The sequence below is a fragment of the Dipteris shenzhenensis genome, chromosome 17 (genome assembly GCF_047967505.1).
Source record: "Dipteris shenzhenensis isolate YYH24624 ecotype China chromosome 17, Dip_SZ_1.0, whole genome shotgun sequence".
Lineage (NCBI taxonomy): Eukaryota > Viridiplantae > Streptophyta > Polypodiopsida > Gleicheniales > Dipteridaceae > Dipteris > Dipteris shenzhenensis.
Genome location: NC_141612.1, coordinates 22,569,755 through 22,585,410, shown reverse-complemented (window position 1 = coordinate 22,585,410; position 15,656 = coordinate 22,569,755).

Sequence of the window (15,656 nt, the reverse complement as noted above, 5' to 3'; positions counted from 1 at the left end):
ACCAGATCATACATGTAGAGTTAGGCATGGAACCACCCTCAACCATCATAGTTGTATCTTCTTTATCATCTACCACTAGTGCTTTCTCTTTTCCTTTACCTTGTTTTTGGATCTCGTCGTGCTGCTTGGTATAGAAAAATCTTTCAATGTGTCATTCCTTACCACAGTAGTTGCACTTACATGTAGCCCCAACCCTGCTTCCTCCTCCTTTGATCACTAGCTCCATAAGCTTTCCCATTGAGGCATGTGAAACTATTATGCTTCTCTTCACTTAGAAGCATGCTTACACAATCTAAGAAGTCCATGTTGTCATCAAGCCAGAGGATTCTTAGAATCTCTCCATATGTTTTGCTAGTAGACTCCTGAGCAAAATTGCTTTCTTGTCCTCATCCTTTACACGTGCACCTAGATCATTTAACTATATGAGGAGTGCTTGCATATGATTGAGGAAGACTCCCAAGGTCTTTGACTCTATAATTTATAAATAAAAAAGGTATTTCTTCAAGTTTGACTTCGAGTGTTCATACGCACTCCAAAGAGGGTCTCTAAAGTTTGCCAATTCTTTGCTGCACTCACTTTGATGTCCAAATGATGAAAATACTTTGGCCCTAGATCTCTGCCTAGATACCCCAGTGCCTTCTTGTCTTTTTTCTCCCACATTGGTATCTTATTTGCATCATGAGATCTCTTTTGGCTTCTTCTTTGCACTCGAGACAATACTCCATAACCCCTTCTGCATGAACAACAAACAAGTGGCCAATTGCCAAGATGAAAAATTCTTGCCATCAAAGGTGACTAGGATAGCTCCATGCTTACCCTTCTTGGATGGTGGATCCATGCTCATAGTCTCTAAGGATTGAGAAGAACTCTAAAGCAAGCTTTTGCAAGTATGTGTAGAGAAGTTCTTTGATCACGTCATTTACTCCTTCGTCGCTTCACAATTTTGATGTTCGACCACCATAGTGTAGAAGATTGAGACATGCATGCACCACAATAACAATTGTCATGAGCAAAGAAAAAGTAGTGATAACCATGCTCTAATACCACTAAAGGCTATTGCCTTATACAAAATGATGCATGCAACTAGATTAATGAAAGGATTATCACTCAAAATTGTAAAGAGACAGAGTTATCAAATGACTTAATAACTTCCATTGAAAATTGACTCAACTATTCACCAACATAGAGCTCATCCTATGGGGATTGTTGCTCATTACAATGCTTCAAATAAGCCACAAAGGCTCTGCGACAACATCATAAGACTCAACTATGACAACTTCACATAATTGACCTCTACAAGGTTATAGTTACTAGCACCGTAGGAGCTTATCGCCTCACAAGATCACGACCTCCAGCATGCTATCCGTCCACTCAACCCTGCATAGAAGCCAAGAGACACACCATATTCTTGAGTTTGTGGGATTTAACCTTCAAACTGCCTCCTAGAGAGAGTAGGAGCAAAGTTGATACACCAACTAGCCAAAGCCATGCAAAGTAGTCCACGTAGTCCTCCATGCATAGCTCACATGAATAGACCAATCACACTACTTCTAGATGCCTCATCACAACCAATGAGATAGCAATATCAAGACCCCTCTCTAACCTTAATCACCCATGAGGATGACTAGCTAACAATGATCCCCATTAAAGGATTCACAATCTCTAGATCTCCAGAATGGCTCTCTAAGAGAAACATCCTAATATTAGAAGTTGGAAATCTTGGTAGCTAAAGCCTCCCCTCTTTGTTTCTCCAAAAAAATGATCTTTGCTTCTCTATCACATACCCCCTCATCCACATATAATTGGTCTAGCCTCAATGATCTCTAGCTGTCCATTGTCTGTCCTATCTAGAGAAAAGGAAAGATCTTTGTGGGCAGCCAAACTTAGCTAGATGCCAAAGATCTTGTCCTCCTCATATGGAAAATGACCTCCTTCCAAGCCATTTGCTCCTTGACTCTTAGAATGCCTACCTTTCCTCATCCCCTCCTCTTGTGTCTATTGTCTCTAGCACATTTGAAGTCACCTCCAATACACTAGAGGTCATATATTGGAAGAAAGTATGTATCAATCATATGCATGACATGCTCAATCATAGTGATCTTCGAGTTGCTTGGGCTGATAGGCTTCGTACTTTTGTGAATGGGAGTGATGGTGTTAATTAAGGGTCTAGCTGTGGGGGAAACTAGCACAGATTGCTTGTTTTGGGGGTGGGGGGAGAGAGAGAGAGAGAGAGGGAGAGAGAGAGAGAGAGATACCTCACCTCCTAGCAATATGGAAGTGTTTCTCTGAGGGCATCATGACTTGACAAACTATAGATACCAAGGAAGGAAAGTGAAAGGTTTCCTATGTGGGATTTCAAAATAACATGTCAACATGCGATAAAAGCTTAGAAAACTAGATCAAAAAATAGAGAAAGGTAGCTAAAAGTTTAAGATCACAATTGTAATGTTTAAATATTATTTCATATTGTAAAATATTTCTATCATGTTTAAAGAACCACATTTATGTATGCGATTATAAAAGATGTCTACACTGCACAAAAGCTTAAAGAATAAGATTAAAATTCTTTGAGAAGGTTTTTTAATGTTTAAATATCATATAATATTGTAAATTCATTTTATCATGTTTTTTAATTTTGGAAGAACCATAACCAACTCAAAGCATTCAAAACATCTAATGAAGCAAAAGACATTTGTAACTCTTTATGAGTCAAAGTATACTTTTGGGATCTTGACACTCGTAGATCAAATCAATCAAAGTTTTTGACATAACAATGAACTTGGCGATGCATATGTATTAATATTTAAAGAATCAACAATAACTTGTAGTAGAAGGAGAAAGTATGAAGCCGGCTGATAGATTTAGATCATATCATTCTCTGTGGCTTGGTGAATGTTTTGAGAATCTAGTATGTACTAAAGCCATTTTCACAACCAAGTACCAAAACCAAAAGTTCTATAAAAGAGGATTACTCGTTGAAGAGATGAGAACTCAAGCAATTCAAGCAAGAAAAGGATCTCTAAATAAACAAGCATTTGTAGAATCAACTAGAAGTAAAGCTAGATGAAAGTCATCCATTAGAGTAATATTAGCATTTGATAGAGTGCTATTGGTAACAGTAGAGGAAAGTATCCAATAGATTGGTACAAGCATCCTTGACCTTTGTGTCTTTAAACAAATATTTCTTTTGTGAGGCATATGTTGAACCACGTACTCCCATTTCTCATCCAATTGATAAGGTTGGACAATAAGATCAAAATTATGGACTAAAAATAAAAGAAAATACAATTGATACACAAAGAAAAGATAAGGTGACAAGACAAAGAGTTTATGCACCTAATGATAGACCATCAGAATTTGCACATAGAGAAAAGAATATATGCAGTGACAAAATCAAAAGTAGATGATCAAAATTTCACAAGGATCCACAAGATGGCATATACCTATAGACAGCCATGTTTCAAGGAAACCCATCCTCTCGATCACATAGCCACTTCTTGAAGCATCATTGCCTAAATTGGATCCAAGTTATTAAGGTCTCCCCTCCCCAAGGCATTATATGGCTTGATGTTGGATACCCACTTTGTATGTGGAATTAAGCCCTTGTGGACGTTGCCACATTGTACTTCCAAGGGTGAGGGGCATTTTCTTCAGCCTTCTCACCTTTTATAACACTTGGACCTCATGCACTCTCATGACTACACATTTTAATATCCCTTCTCAATCATGGGTCGGGTTCTAACTTGTTGACTTAATCCTCACGTGCTTAGCTTTCATGCTATGGCTTATGCTTGCACGCGGTCTATTTTTGTCCAAAAACATGAGGATTTTTGGTCCTCTAGCTTCAATTTTGTGAATCTTATTCATTGCATGTTGGCTCATGTGTTTGAGTTCACGCTTGCTCTTACGTGGGCAATGGGTTTCTAGAGGACTTGGGGATTTAGAGGACTTCGGTTTCATGCTTAATTGTGTGGATTACTAATTGGAAGGGGCTTTGAAAGGTCACGTCATCCTTACTGCCATATGTTTGATGCTTAATTATCTTAGTGTTTGTTGTGAGTCAGTGTTAGTCCACCACCATGTCGCTTGCTCTGCATTTCACCCCAAATTAGTCATCTTGTCTATGCAATTGTTCCTCTCTAGTCTAGTCCTTGCCTTGCAATATGTTGCAAGCTATTTGTGATTTTGCCCACATTAGTTGCTGTGAATTTTGCCTGCATCATTTCATTATTGCCCATGTTAGTCACCTTGTTTGTAGTTTGTTGTTTGCAATTTGGTCCTTGCCTTGCAGTCTGTGTTGTGATCTTGTTTGTGCTTCTGCCCGCATCAGTTCTGGCAATGATTTTTTATCTATAGTCCAAATTGAGAATTGTCCATGGTGCTCTAGACTATACTCGTGCATGAGTTGATTGGCTGTCTTTGTTGAGTCTTTGTTGCTATTATGCTTTCTGAGTGGGCAATAGCTATGCTATGTATGTGTGGTTTGCCATTTGCTTATAAGGTGGCTCTATTGATGGCTTTACTATTACTACTATTTGCAGAGTTACACATCTCATATGTTGGTTAGTCCTTCATGGATACCCTGTTTGCACTAGTCTTTTCAGTTGTGATGAGTTCATTGCACATCTATGCACTTTTGAAAAATCCACATTATTCATTGTAGCAATGGTCACCATTAATACATACCGGAGACTTCCCAAAATCATTGTGTGGGCATACTTTTGCCTTTTCATGGATAGTCAGAGCTCTTAGCTTTGATACCATGTTGAGATTTTATGTGGATATCACGGTGTCACATGAAAAGAGTTGCGTTCTGAGGGAGCCCCATCCTCAGCTACATAGCCACTCCTTGGAGCCTCATCCCCTAATATGGATCTTGGGTATTGAGTCTCCTCTCTCCAAGGTATTATATACTTTGACATTGGACTACCCATTTGTATGTGGGATTAAGGCCTTGTCAATATTGCCTCATGTCTTTTTGAGGGTGTGGGGTATTTTTCACCTCTTTTTAAACACTTTCACAATTTCACATAATTCAATAGGAGACCCATTTGGGTCAATGATGGAAATAGCACTCCAACTAATTAACTTGCTCTTTTAAAGGATGCTAATACATCAATTCATAATGTCCCACAAGAATCCATAAAGAAGTAGATGACACCATACCATCCCATAAGGTTTCATATAGAATGCCATATGAGACTACGAGATCTCATATATTTTGTAAGATTCCATACACATTTGAACTCTCTCAACTTAATGTGTGATTACCATGTATCTTATTATAAATAGTTTATATAACTCCATGTTTTTATTACTTTCACTCATTCACGCAACCTACAAATAATGTCCCATAATGGAAGATTGTAAAGCTCTTATTGGAACAACTAAACACATACATTGCTTCCTTAACTAAACACATACATTGCAAAGCTCTTATTGGAATAACTAAACACATACATTGCTTCATTAACTATGGAATTTACCATAGATACAAGTGTTTATTAATTTGTTGTGTCTTAATCCATGACATTGTAAGGTCCCATTAGGGTCTGTATGTTATCACAGCATTTCAACTTGACAAAGTATAGATTCAAATGTGTTCTTTTGTTCTCTAAGTGCCAAAAATCCTAGCTAGGCTACCTTGCAAGGCCACACTATGACTAATCTCCAAGTGAGCCTATAGGCTACACATGACCATATTATTTTTATGATATGCTCTAAAGAAGAGCTAACTAGTGCTCACAATCTATAAAGAATAATTGAATGTATGAGCTACCTAGTGTCAAAAACAAAGAATAAAGGCAAGGAGTTCCCCTAACTGAAGCATTACATGAATATAAAATTGAAAATATTGCTATCTTAAATCTCTTCAATAGTTCACACCTCCTTTCACAAAATAGACAAAATCTAGTATAGTCATAAAAAAACTGATGAAGAATTTGCTACTAGCAAGGAATGGTATTTTAGTCATGTAGCCTACAATATCATTGTGCACTAGTTCTAGATGGTCTCTTGGATTTGGTGGCCTGACTTTTTGAAAAAATCTCTATATTTTTTTCACATAAAGGTATACTCCACATACTCCACACAAGTCTCGATCCTTAGTTGATGGAGGTCTAACCATGTATTGTGTTCAAGGAATAGCATGGATCTAGCGTGAAGGAGATTTAACATTTGGTGCCATAGATTCGAGTTATTTTATGCAAGCATGCATGCTTTTTAACTAGGGACTATTACCGCTAGCTTGTAGAAAATGCATCTCACAATCCATACCCTATGGTTAGATCTTTGGTGAATAAGATGACCTTATTTCATAAAGTGACCCAAATCTTTTGATTGCACACTATAGAATTGATTAGAGATTCATAGCTAGTTTAAAGACATGCAACACATCACAATTGGAATTACTCTCTCCATTTGGAAGCACATCATTACCAATACCTTTGATAAGTTTGAAACATTTAGAGCACCTCTGGTTAGATTAACTATTTTGAACCAATCCTTTCTATAGCACGTGCTATGAAGCACTTGAATGCATTATCCAAATTTCTTAGCATCCACTTTCCAAAGTTCTTAATCATAATTCTTTTGTGCTAGCAAAAGTGCACAAAAATCAATCATTTTTTTGAGTCCTAGATCTCAACATAGCTTATCTAGAAGGGCATGTTTTGTTTTGCATTAGATTGCTATCTTTGCTAAATTTGATTGCTCTTGTTCTATCTAGGCTTGAACCAAGAACTACCACTATGCTATGTCTTTTTATGAGGTTTCTTGTCTTTCTAATACAATTGTGGATCTTTGCAACAATTGTTGCACCTTCCACATAGCCAATATTTTGCCGATCCTTCTATTGGATTAGAAGGCTAATCAATTTATTTGATTTGATAGCTATGCCTTTACAGTCATTACTACTATAAGATCTTCAAAGATATGCCCTCTCTCCTCCATATCCACTCTCTTCTCTCCTCCCTCCTACTATGTCAAGAGTGAAGGCAAGGCAAATGGAAGGCAACTGAAATAATAAAATTTGAAAGGCTACTAGGAGGCAATGTGAAGGACAAATTGGGGGCAAGAGAAAGGATGAAATAAAAAGATTGATGGAAGGCAAGACAACGTGAAGGAAAAAGGCATGTAAGAGAGAGCTAGGAATAAGAAAAATAACAAAATGGAGAGCATGAATGAAAATTCTATAGCCTAAGTTGAAGAGTGCATAGAGTCCTCCAATATTCTTGGGAATTCTCCCTTTGGGAGTTTGTGCTATGTTAACTCTCTTACTTTGACAAGAAGATCTATGTCTTGTCTTGTTTTAGACTGGAAGCATTGTTTGTTAAAACCCCAAGTAATTTTTAATTTGTGAGTGTGACGATGGCTCAAACATTAGACTCAAAGTCACTAACAAATCCTGCATTGTTGATGGTGAAACTCCCTATGGTTTTTGTGTCCAATAAGGTGGCACATGCACAAATGCACTTCAAGGAAGGGGCACTCGCTTGAGAGGATGACATCCACATGTGCACTGTCCACTTGGACAGACACTTCGCCTCTCTCTTGGATCAGTATATGGCCATGCTACAGAGCATGGGTATTGATTCCATACAAATGAATTTAGTACGTAGGCCCTCCTAATCTTTTGCTAGACGGTTGTGGCTTCAGGGCAACATGCTTGACACCACCGGCTATGAAGAGTGTGCATGACGTGGGATGGGGTAGCTATAAGAGATTGGGTGCTGGCTAGCTAGGGATGTATCATGTCATACAATATACGTGCATACTTCCAAGTTTTGGTGTTTGTGAGAGGGGATGGATCTCGTCACTCAAGGAACCTCTATTAGAAGTCTTTAGACTTGCTACTAAACATAATGTTTATTAACTCCTCCTCATTTCGACATATAAAAGTCTACTTCTTCTGGTGAACAAGACGACGATACTCGCATATGTTCTTTGGCTCACTCGAAAGATGGTGTTAGATTTCGAGTCGGAGTTGTTAGCACAAAGCCTTACACTTGTCATCGTACTAGCTATTGCAAGGTACTGAGCTGAGTGACGAGGGGCATGTAGATCGAGTGGTGTGTGGGAAAGTGTGTAGGGCGACCTCATTGGGCTTGATTCTCTAAGAGCGGTATGTGGTCAATGTCTCTTTACTAAATTCGAGAGACGTGCCAAGTATGCAGGTTGTAATTTGTGATCAAAGTGTATGTCATGGTAAGTAGTGTGTGTGATTGGTATCATAGTGTGTGACATAGGCAGTGGTGTCAATATACTAAAGAATAGATAGGTGTGCCTATGGGGGTGGTGAAATAGAGAAGTCAATAATATGTGAATTGAAGGTAGGAGATCCCATGAGGTAGTCAACTACGTTAGACCCCCCCCATGTGGAAAGCGTGTGAATCCTCCTACGAAGGGCCATTGATCCAAGCCATTATAGATGATAAGATCATGCACCCTACCCATGTCTAGTAGTGCATGCCCATAGGATGTGTTCTGTCTATAGAGACTTGAGAAACGCTAGCCTCATCTAGATCCACATCTAGTAATAAGATAGAGTCATCACGAAAATCCAAAAGTGATACCTGGCATGTATCTATCCTCACATTGATGTCCCTAACAAGGAGGACTTTTTTGTAGCTCGAGGAGTCCATGATGTCTGAGTATAGGGCTGCATACAGTGAGATCTCAACTCCCTTACATAGGTGCTTGGGAAAACTTGAAGTCTCAAGAGGAAAGTTAGCAAACTACAATAAAGATGTCCTCTCGTGGAAGCCACCAGATTCAAATCCATAAGAACATGGCATGTGTGTCTCGCCTCTCGATGGAGACTGTCTCAATAAGTGATGAATTGATATGATATTGCAACTCCTCATGATCCTCGAACCCCTCCTGTCTCCCCGGTGTCATCCTGGTATGTTGCATCCCACGTGTATCCATTGACTAACGGCAAGGGGCGCTCTACACTCTGGTGTGTGTCTCAATGTGAAAAACTCTCTCTCATAACCTGTGTACGAGTCCAAGAAATTCCCTTAATCTGACCATAAAGTACCATTGTAGTTCCAAACACAACAACTCAAGGTCTCGATGCTTTGAATCTCATAGACCCTGTCCCCCTATGCAAGGGGACCACCATGTGCTCTATCAAAAGACACCCCTCAGACTACTACGAACTTTGCTCTACCCATCTAGTCACATAGAAAATATTGGTAACAACCTGTGGGTGTCTCTTGATATGTTGTTTGTTGGTCCCTGCAGTTCAAAGTGCCTAGAAATAGCTCCCAGCAACCCTCTATAGCTTGTGTGCCAGTGGAAGGCCTAGGTGAAGCCTAAGCTCTACAATTATCCCATCGTGCAGGAGGTGGGTGTTAATGTGAGCCCCAAGAACTCTTCCTAGCAAGTCGCACAGCAATAGAGTGTTAGCAAGTGGGAGCTAATGCAACCCCAAACTTTGAGGTGGGGGCTGTTCGAGCAGTAAAGGGTGTGAAGTGGCACACTGGCAGCATAATGGCCCAAGGTGAGAAGCAGTACAATGGCTAAAACAAAAGCGCAATGGTTAGGTGGGTGGTACGATGGGCAAGCAGGATTGGAGGCGGAATTAATTGGAAGGAGTCATGATGGAGAGGCAAAGTGTGAGGTGAGTGAATAGCAGGAGGGTAGGTGAGTAGCAAAGGTGGGTGAACAGGTGAGCAGCAAGGAGACAGGCTCAATAAGGGGGGCATGAACGCTTAGTGGCCCCACCCATTTAGGTTCTTTCTCATTGTACGTGGTTTTATTAGAACGCCTCCCTGCACCAATTCTGGAGCTAGGGAAAGAGCATCCCCGTGTGTAGATGCTTTCCACCATATAGTCAACCTCCACTATATAGTCAACCTCCACTGGCTGCAAGGGCTGCAGAGCCTACAGTGTGCAAGAAACTGGTCTACCCAATTTCTCCCAAAGCTCAAAATTGCATTCATAGCAACCTTGGCACTTGCTCTTCAAGCCTAGCAGCCCAAGGCTGGGCTGATTTTGGGAAGGCTGGCTTGGCATGCAAATGCTGACTCCAACAGGCACAATCTCATTAAGCTTGGTATATGAGCAAGCACTCTTTAAAGAGCTCACTAGCAATGCTTCCACAAACCTAATGATAGTCTTGTAGGCATGCTACCATGCTTGCACGCTTTGTATTCTTTTATGTCTATAGTTACACTCAAAAAAATGATCCTAAGCAATGATTGCTTTAGTAACATGTATCAAGGGAAAGCTAAAGCCCTACGTAATTTATTGTTTCTTTTTGCTCAAAACTATGTCCATGTACAAGTTAATGGGATGCTAAGAATTAACACATGTGATCAAACCCATTAGCATGCCATTTTATTTTTTCATATTTGTCCACCATAAAAGACTTGAAAAATCATAGTATCACTTTTTTTCTTCTAGCCATTTGTTATTGCATCCTTTTTCATGTTTGAAGCTTCCTTTTCCTTTTTAGCATTTTGTCAATTGTAAGCTTTTTTTCCATTTTGAGGCTCACATTGCTTATTCAAAACCTTAGATCCCTCATTAATATTCATGCATTAATTAGTAACATTTTTTGCATGGGTTCCTTTCTTCAACTAGCGTGTGGGGTTTAGCCTATACTTCCCTTCTCTTGTTCTTTGCTCATATCTCTTCTTTGGTTGTGTCTAGCCCTATTTAGTATTTGCATGTTCTTAGACACATGTCTACACTTTGGTCTTCTTTTTACATTTTCAAATCTTTAGATTAGGGATGGAAGAGAATCAAATATACTAGACCTTCTACTATAGTTTAGTACTCTTTTTGGGGTTAATCTATTTCTCTTCCTTCTTAGGTTGATTTGATTTTTGGGTTACTTTTTCTTCATCATTGATTTTTCTTCTCTTTTAGATTTTTAAGTTTCTCTTTCATAAGTTTGTCTTTACTTAGAAGAGTGTACTATGTGCATCTTTGTGTGTTTTCAAGCCCTATAGTTACTCTCCTATAAAACTAGATGCAAGTGGTTGATAATGCAAATGAGAAATATCCAATGAACTATGAGGATGCATCATGCAACAACTCAACACAACCTAAGTTATTTGTTCTATTTAATGTCAATTGTCATAGGTAGTTTTTGTGGTGAAATATAATAGTATCATAAAAAAAAATTACATAAGGGAAGAGATAGACTTCCTCTAGAAGGAAGACTAGCTACTAATCATAGGGAATAACCCATACTATCGTCAAATAAACTTGATTAGTCCATACAACACCACAAACACTACTACACACGGATCCTATTGTGACATTCAAGTACCGACGTTTAGCATGCGTAGGGTGGTAATCCTCGATATGGGAAGCGTGTCCCGTAAAGTGTCGCTATATAGCGACTTTAAGCAAATGTCGCTATATAGCGACGATTTTTAAAGTCGTTATATAGCGACATTTGTCAGAAATGTAAGTGTCGCTATATAGCAACACTGAGATACTATTTTATAGCGACATTTTTTAGAGAGCTTTTTTACTCATATAGGCCTTAAAAGTTAGTTTTTTCCAATGACAAATTGTTAAAATTTTCATACATGTTTGATCTCTTGAGGGAATAAAAGTATGAGAGCATGTACATCAAGCCTTTGAAGCTCATATATTCATGTCCAAGTTTGAGATGAAAAAAATCAATGAAGAGCATTTACATCAACTGTTTCATCTTGAGCCAAGTCTAACGTGCCAAACAAGTCTATCGCTCAGGCATCCACTTAGCATCCTCAATGGGGTGGTTCTTAAATGTAAGAAGATAAGTAGGATACGAGTTTCCACGTCACATTTGAGTGATTTGTTGATCAATGATTCGGTCTGGCTCTAAGAGTTGGGTCTCCCCTTGAAGTAACGGTGCATCATCTAAAATAGGTCAAACTGGTGGGTCTCCACGGAAAGGTTTCAAGGGTGCACATGAAAAGAATTATGAATTTTCCAATCGGGTGGTAATTCAAGCCGATAGGCATTGTCATTAATACACTCCAAAACTTTAAAGGGACCATAGGATTTAGGGGTAAACTTAACTACAATGTCTATCTCAATACTCTTAAGTCTGCGCTTCTCAATACGTAACATGACTAGGTCATCTTCAGCAAATACAACTTTCTTTCTACCCTTGTTTGCACATGCAGTATACACAGCTTGAGCATGCTCGATATTCTTTTTGACAGTAGCCAAAATGCCAAATAAATCTTCAGTAAATCGATCAGTAGCCTCTACTTAGTGCTTAAGGCGGGTCAATGAAGTAGGAATAGTCTTTCCATAGACAATTTGGAATGGAGATTTTCCTGTAGCAGAGTGCTTAGTGTTGTTGTAGGGAAATTGTAATATGTGTATAAATTTGTCCCATTTGCATGGCTGACCATACACATAAGATGTAACAAATAGTATTTTGTGTGACCTTAGTTTGACCATTAGACTCGAGATGAAAAGCAGTGGAAAAATCTAACTTTATACTAAGATTATCAAAGAGTGCAGTCCAGAAGTTACTACAAAATTTACTATCCCGGTCTGACATGATTACTTTTGGAAGGCCATGGTGTATAAAGATGTGTTTGATGAACAAATGAGCAGCTTGAACTGCAGTCAAGGTCTTCTTTCAAGGAATAAAGTAGGCCTACTTGCTAAATCTATCAATGATAGTCCAAATCATATCAAAACCTGAGCTAGTTGTAGGAAATCTAGTAATAAAGTCCATAGAAATTTGCTCCCATGGGCCATCAGGAATTGGTAAAGGCATAAGTAAACATTGATATTTGCCCTTGTAGCTTTTTATTTTTTTAACAAATAAGACATCCTGCAACAAAAGTTGCAACATCACTTTAAGCTTAGGCCAAAAAAAATCTTGAATTACAGTCTGATATTTAGCAATGACGCCTCTATGTCCCATGTAGGGTGGCTGATATATCTCTTCTAGTACCAAGCGTCGAAATGGTGCAGTGACACACAAGCACTTTTCGTAGAATAGATAGTCATTATGAATGGAATATGAGGCCATACGGGTGCTATTAGCTTGCTTAATTTTATGCCAAATTTTTGGAAAATCTCGATCAGTAGGATAGTTTGCCTTCATAGGCTCGAAAGGGTCTCCCTCGATGACTGAGATATTATTTATGCTAGGTCAACGGCTTAGTGCATCAGCAACTATATTGTCTTTGCCTGGTTGATATTGGATCATCGGTTTAAAGCTGTCAATAAAGGCAGCCCATTTAATCTACCGATGCGAGGTCACCGGCTGAGTAAGGAGATGTCTAAGACTCTAGTGATCAGTCTTAATGAGTAACTCGAAACCCATAAGATAGTGTTTCTAGAGTTTAAGGGCATGCACCACAACGGCTAAATTTTTATCATACGTGGAATAGTTTAGCTCTGCTAGTTTTAATTTACGTGACTTGAATGCAATTGGATGGTTATCTTGCATGAGCACGGTCCCAAAACCCTATCCACTAGCATTAGTAACCATGACAAAGAAGGGTCTCATAAAGTCTGGCATGGTCAAAACTGGTGTGTGCATCATTGCACCCTTAAGTCGTTGAAAAGCTAAAGTGTGTTGCTCACCCCACGAATCTAATGCAGTATGGTCAATGGATGTGCTGTGTGCGAAAAATTTCTAACAAATCTGCGATAGAAACTAGACATACCTAGAAAAGATCGTAACTCTTGGATATCTTTAGGTTGTGGCCAGTTTACTATCACTTCTACCTTCTTGGGATCTACTCGAATGCCTTCAACTGAAACAATGTGTCCAAGATATTCAATTTCAGGCTGAAAAAAAGAACTTTTCTCCAGGTTGGCATACAGTTGGTTCTCACGTAAGAGAGAGAAAACAAGATCCAAGTGTTTCTCATGTTTCTCTCAACTCTTGCTATAAATCATGATATCATCAAAGAAAACTACATAAAGTCTTGATATAGTAGGAAGATACGATTCATCGTTCGACTAAATGTGGCAGGTGCATTGGCCAATCCAAAAGGCATAACAAGAAATTCAAAGTGACCAGTTTGGGTTCTAAAAGCAGTCTTGAAAATATCGGGCTCGGTCACTCTCACTTGATGATATCCTAACTTAAGATCGATCTTGCTAAAGATTGTGGATCCTTTTTACTTGTAGGGTAGATCATCAATGGGGTATCGATTTTTCACTGTGATTTTGTTTAAGGCATGATAATCGATGCACATTCGGAAAGTTTCATTTTTCTTCTTGACAAGAAGAACGGGTGCCCCACATGGTGAGCTACTAGGTCAAATTAGGCCTCTAGCCAAAAGATCTTCTATTTGGGACTGAATCTCTTCCTACTTAGTAGGATTGTGCCTATGTGGTGATTTACACGGTGGTGTGCTACATGGAATAAGGTTAATCTTATAATCCTCAGGTCTAGATTGAGGTAGGCCAGGGGTTAAGTCTTCCATAAAGCAGTCGTCATAGGTAACTAGAAAAGGATCCAAAGTCTCTTGCTTAGTTTTCTTAGTCTCAGTACTAGCCTTAATCTGATTGACCATAACCAAATATGTCTTCTCACGTTTGCACAAAGCTCTTTTAGCTTGGGTATGTGACAATATATGCCAAGAGGGAATATTCTTGTCGCATTCTAGAGTCATAGTCTCAGTGCCTTGAGTCACAGTAATGGTGCCTTCAAGATAATCAAGTTTGGCATTATGATTGGCGTGCCAAGGCATCCCTAGAATGAGATCTTGCTCACGCAAAGGAGGGACTAAGAAATCATGGCTCTCAACTAATGGCCCTAAAGTCACCTCAAGATCCTTAACCATTTGCAAACAATTATAATTCGATCCTTGAAAAGCTGATTTGACTTTATATTTTGTTTTGATGGCTGCGAGCCCTAACTTTTCAACTAAACATTGCGAAATGAAATCATGGGTGCTCCCATCATCAAATAAGGCACTATGTTCTTTTTTGTGCAATAGTGCATTCATATGTAACAAAGAAGTACAAAAATAAGATGTACTTTGACCTGAATAACACTTACATGAAGGGGTGTAGTCGGCATCTTCAGTGTCATTGTCCTCATCCTCGCCCTCTTGCTTGAAAGATTTATCATGGGATCCATCATCAATGTAGTTGATCCGTGCGGAGTTGTTGCGTTGACTATTACCATTGGTACATCCATTGGTTCTCCCTCCATTGCCTTCGTTGTTGTTGATAGCATTCTTTGCTTGGGTTCCTGTCTTGTGTATAGCAAGTGGATTCTTTGGACATTCATAAAAGTAGTGTCCCTTCTCTTTGCATTCGTAACATGTGACAAGTTCTTTGGTTCTTTGATTAATACGTGACTTAGCAGGTTTCCAATTAGACTTACCATTATATCTACCAACTTTACCACTTACACCCTCCTGCTTGAAGTATGAAGTATGCTTCTTTGCTCGAGGGGTGCGAGTAGCAAAGCTTCTTCCCTGCTTTCTTTCTGACTCTAATGCCAAATCCATAGCATCATAAGCTATAGATGGTCGAAGCATATGTACATCAGCACGAATAGTAGGGTGTAAACCCTCAACAAAGGTACGACATTGCTCCTTTCGGGACACTTTATCAATAGTTTGCAATTGAAGGAGAGAGGAAAGATATTTCTCGGTGTATGCATCCATACTCTCATTATCCAACTGCCTCAATCTTTGCCATTGCCTGCAAGTATCCTC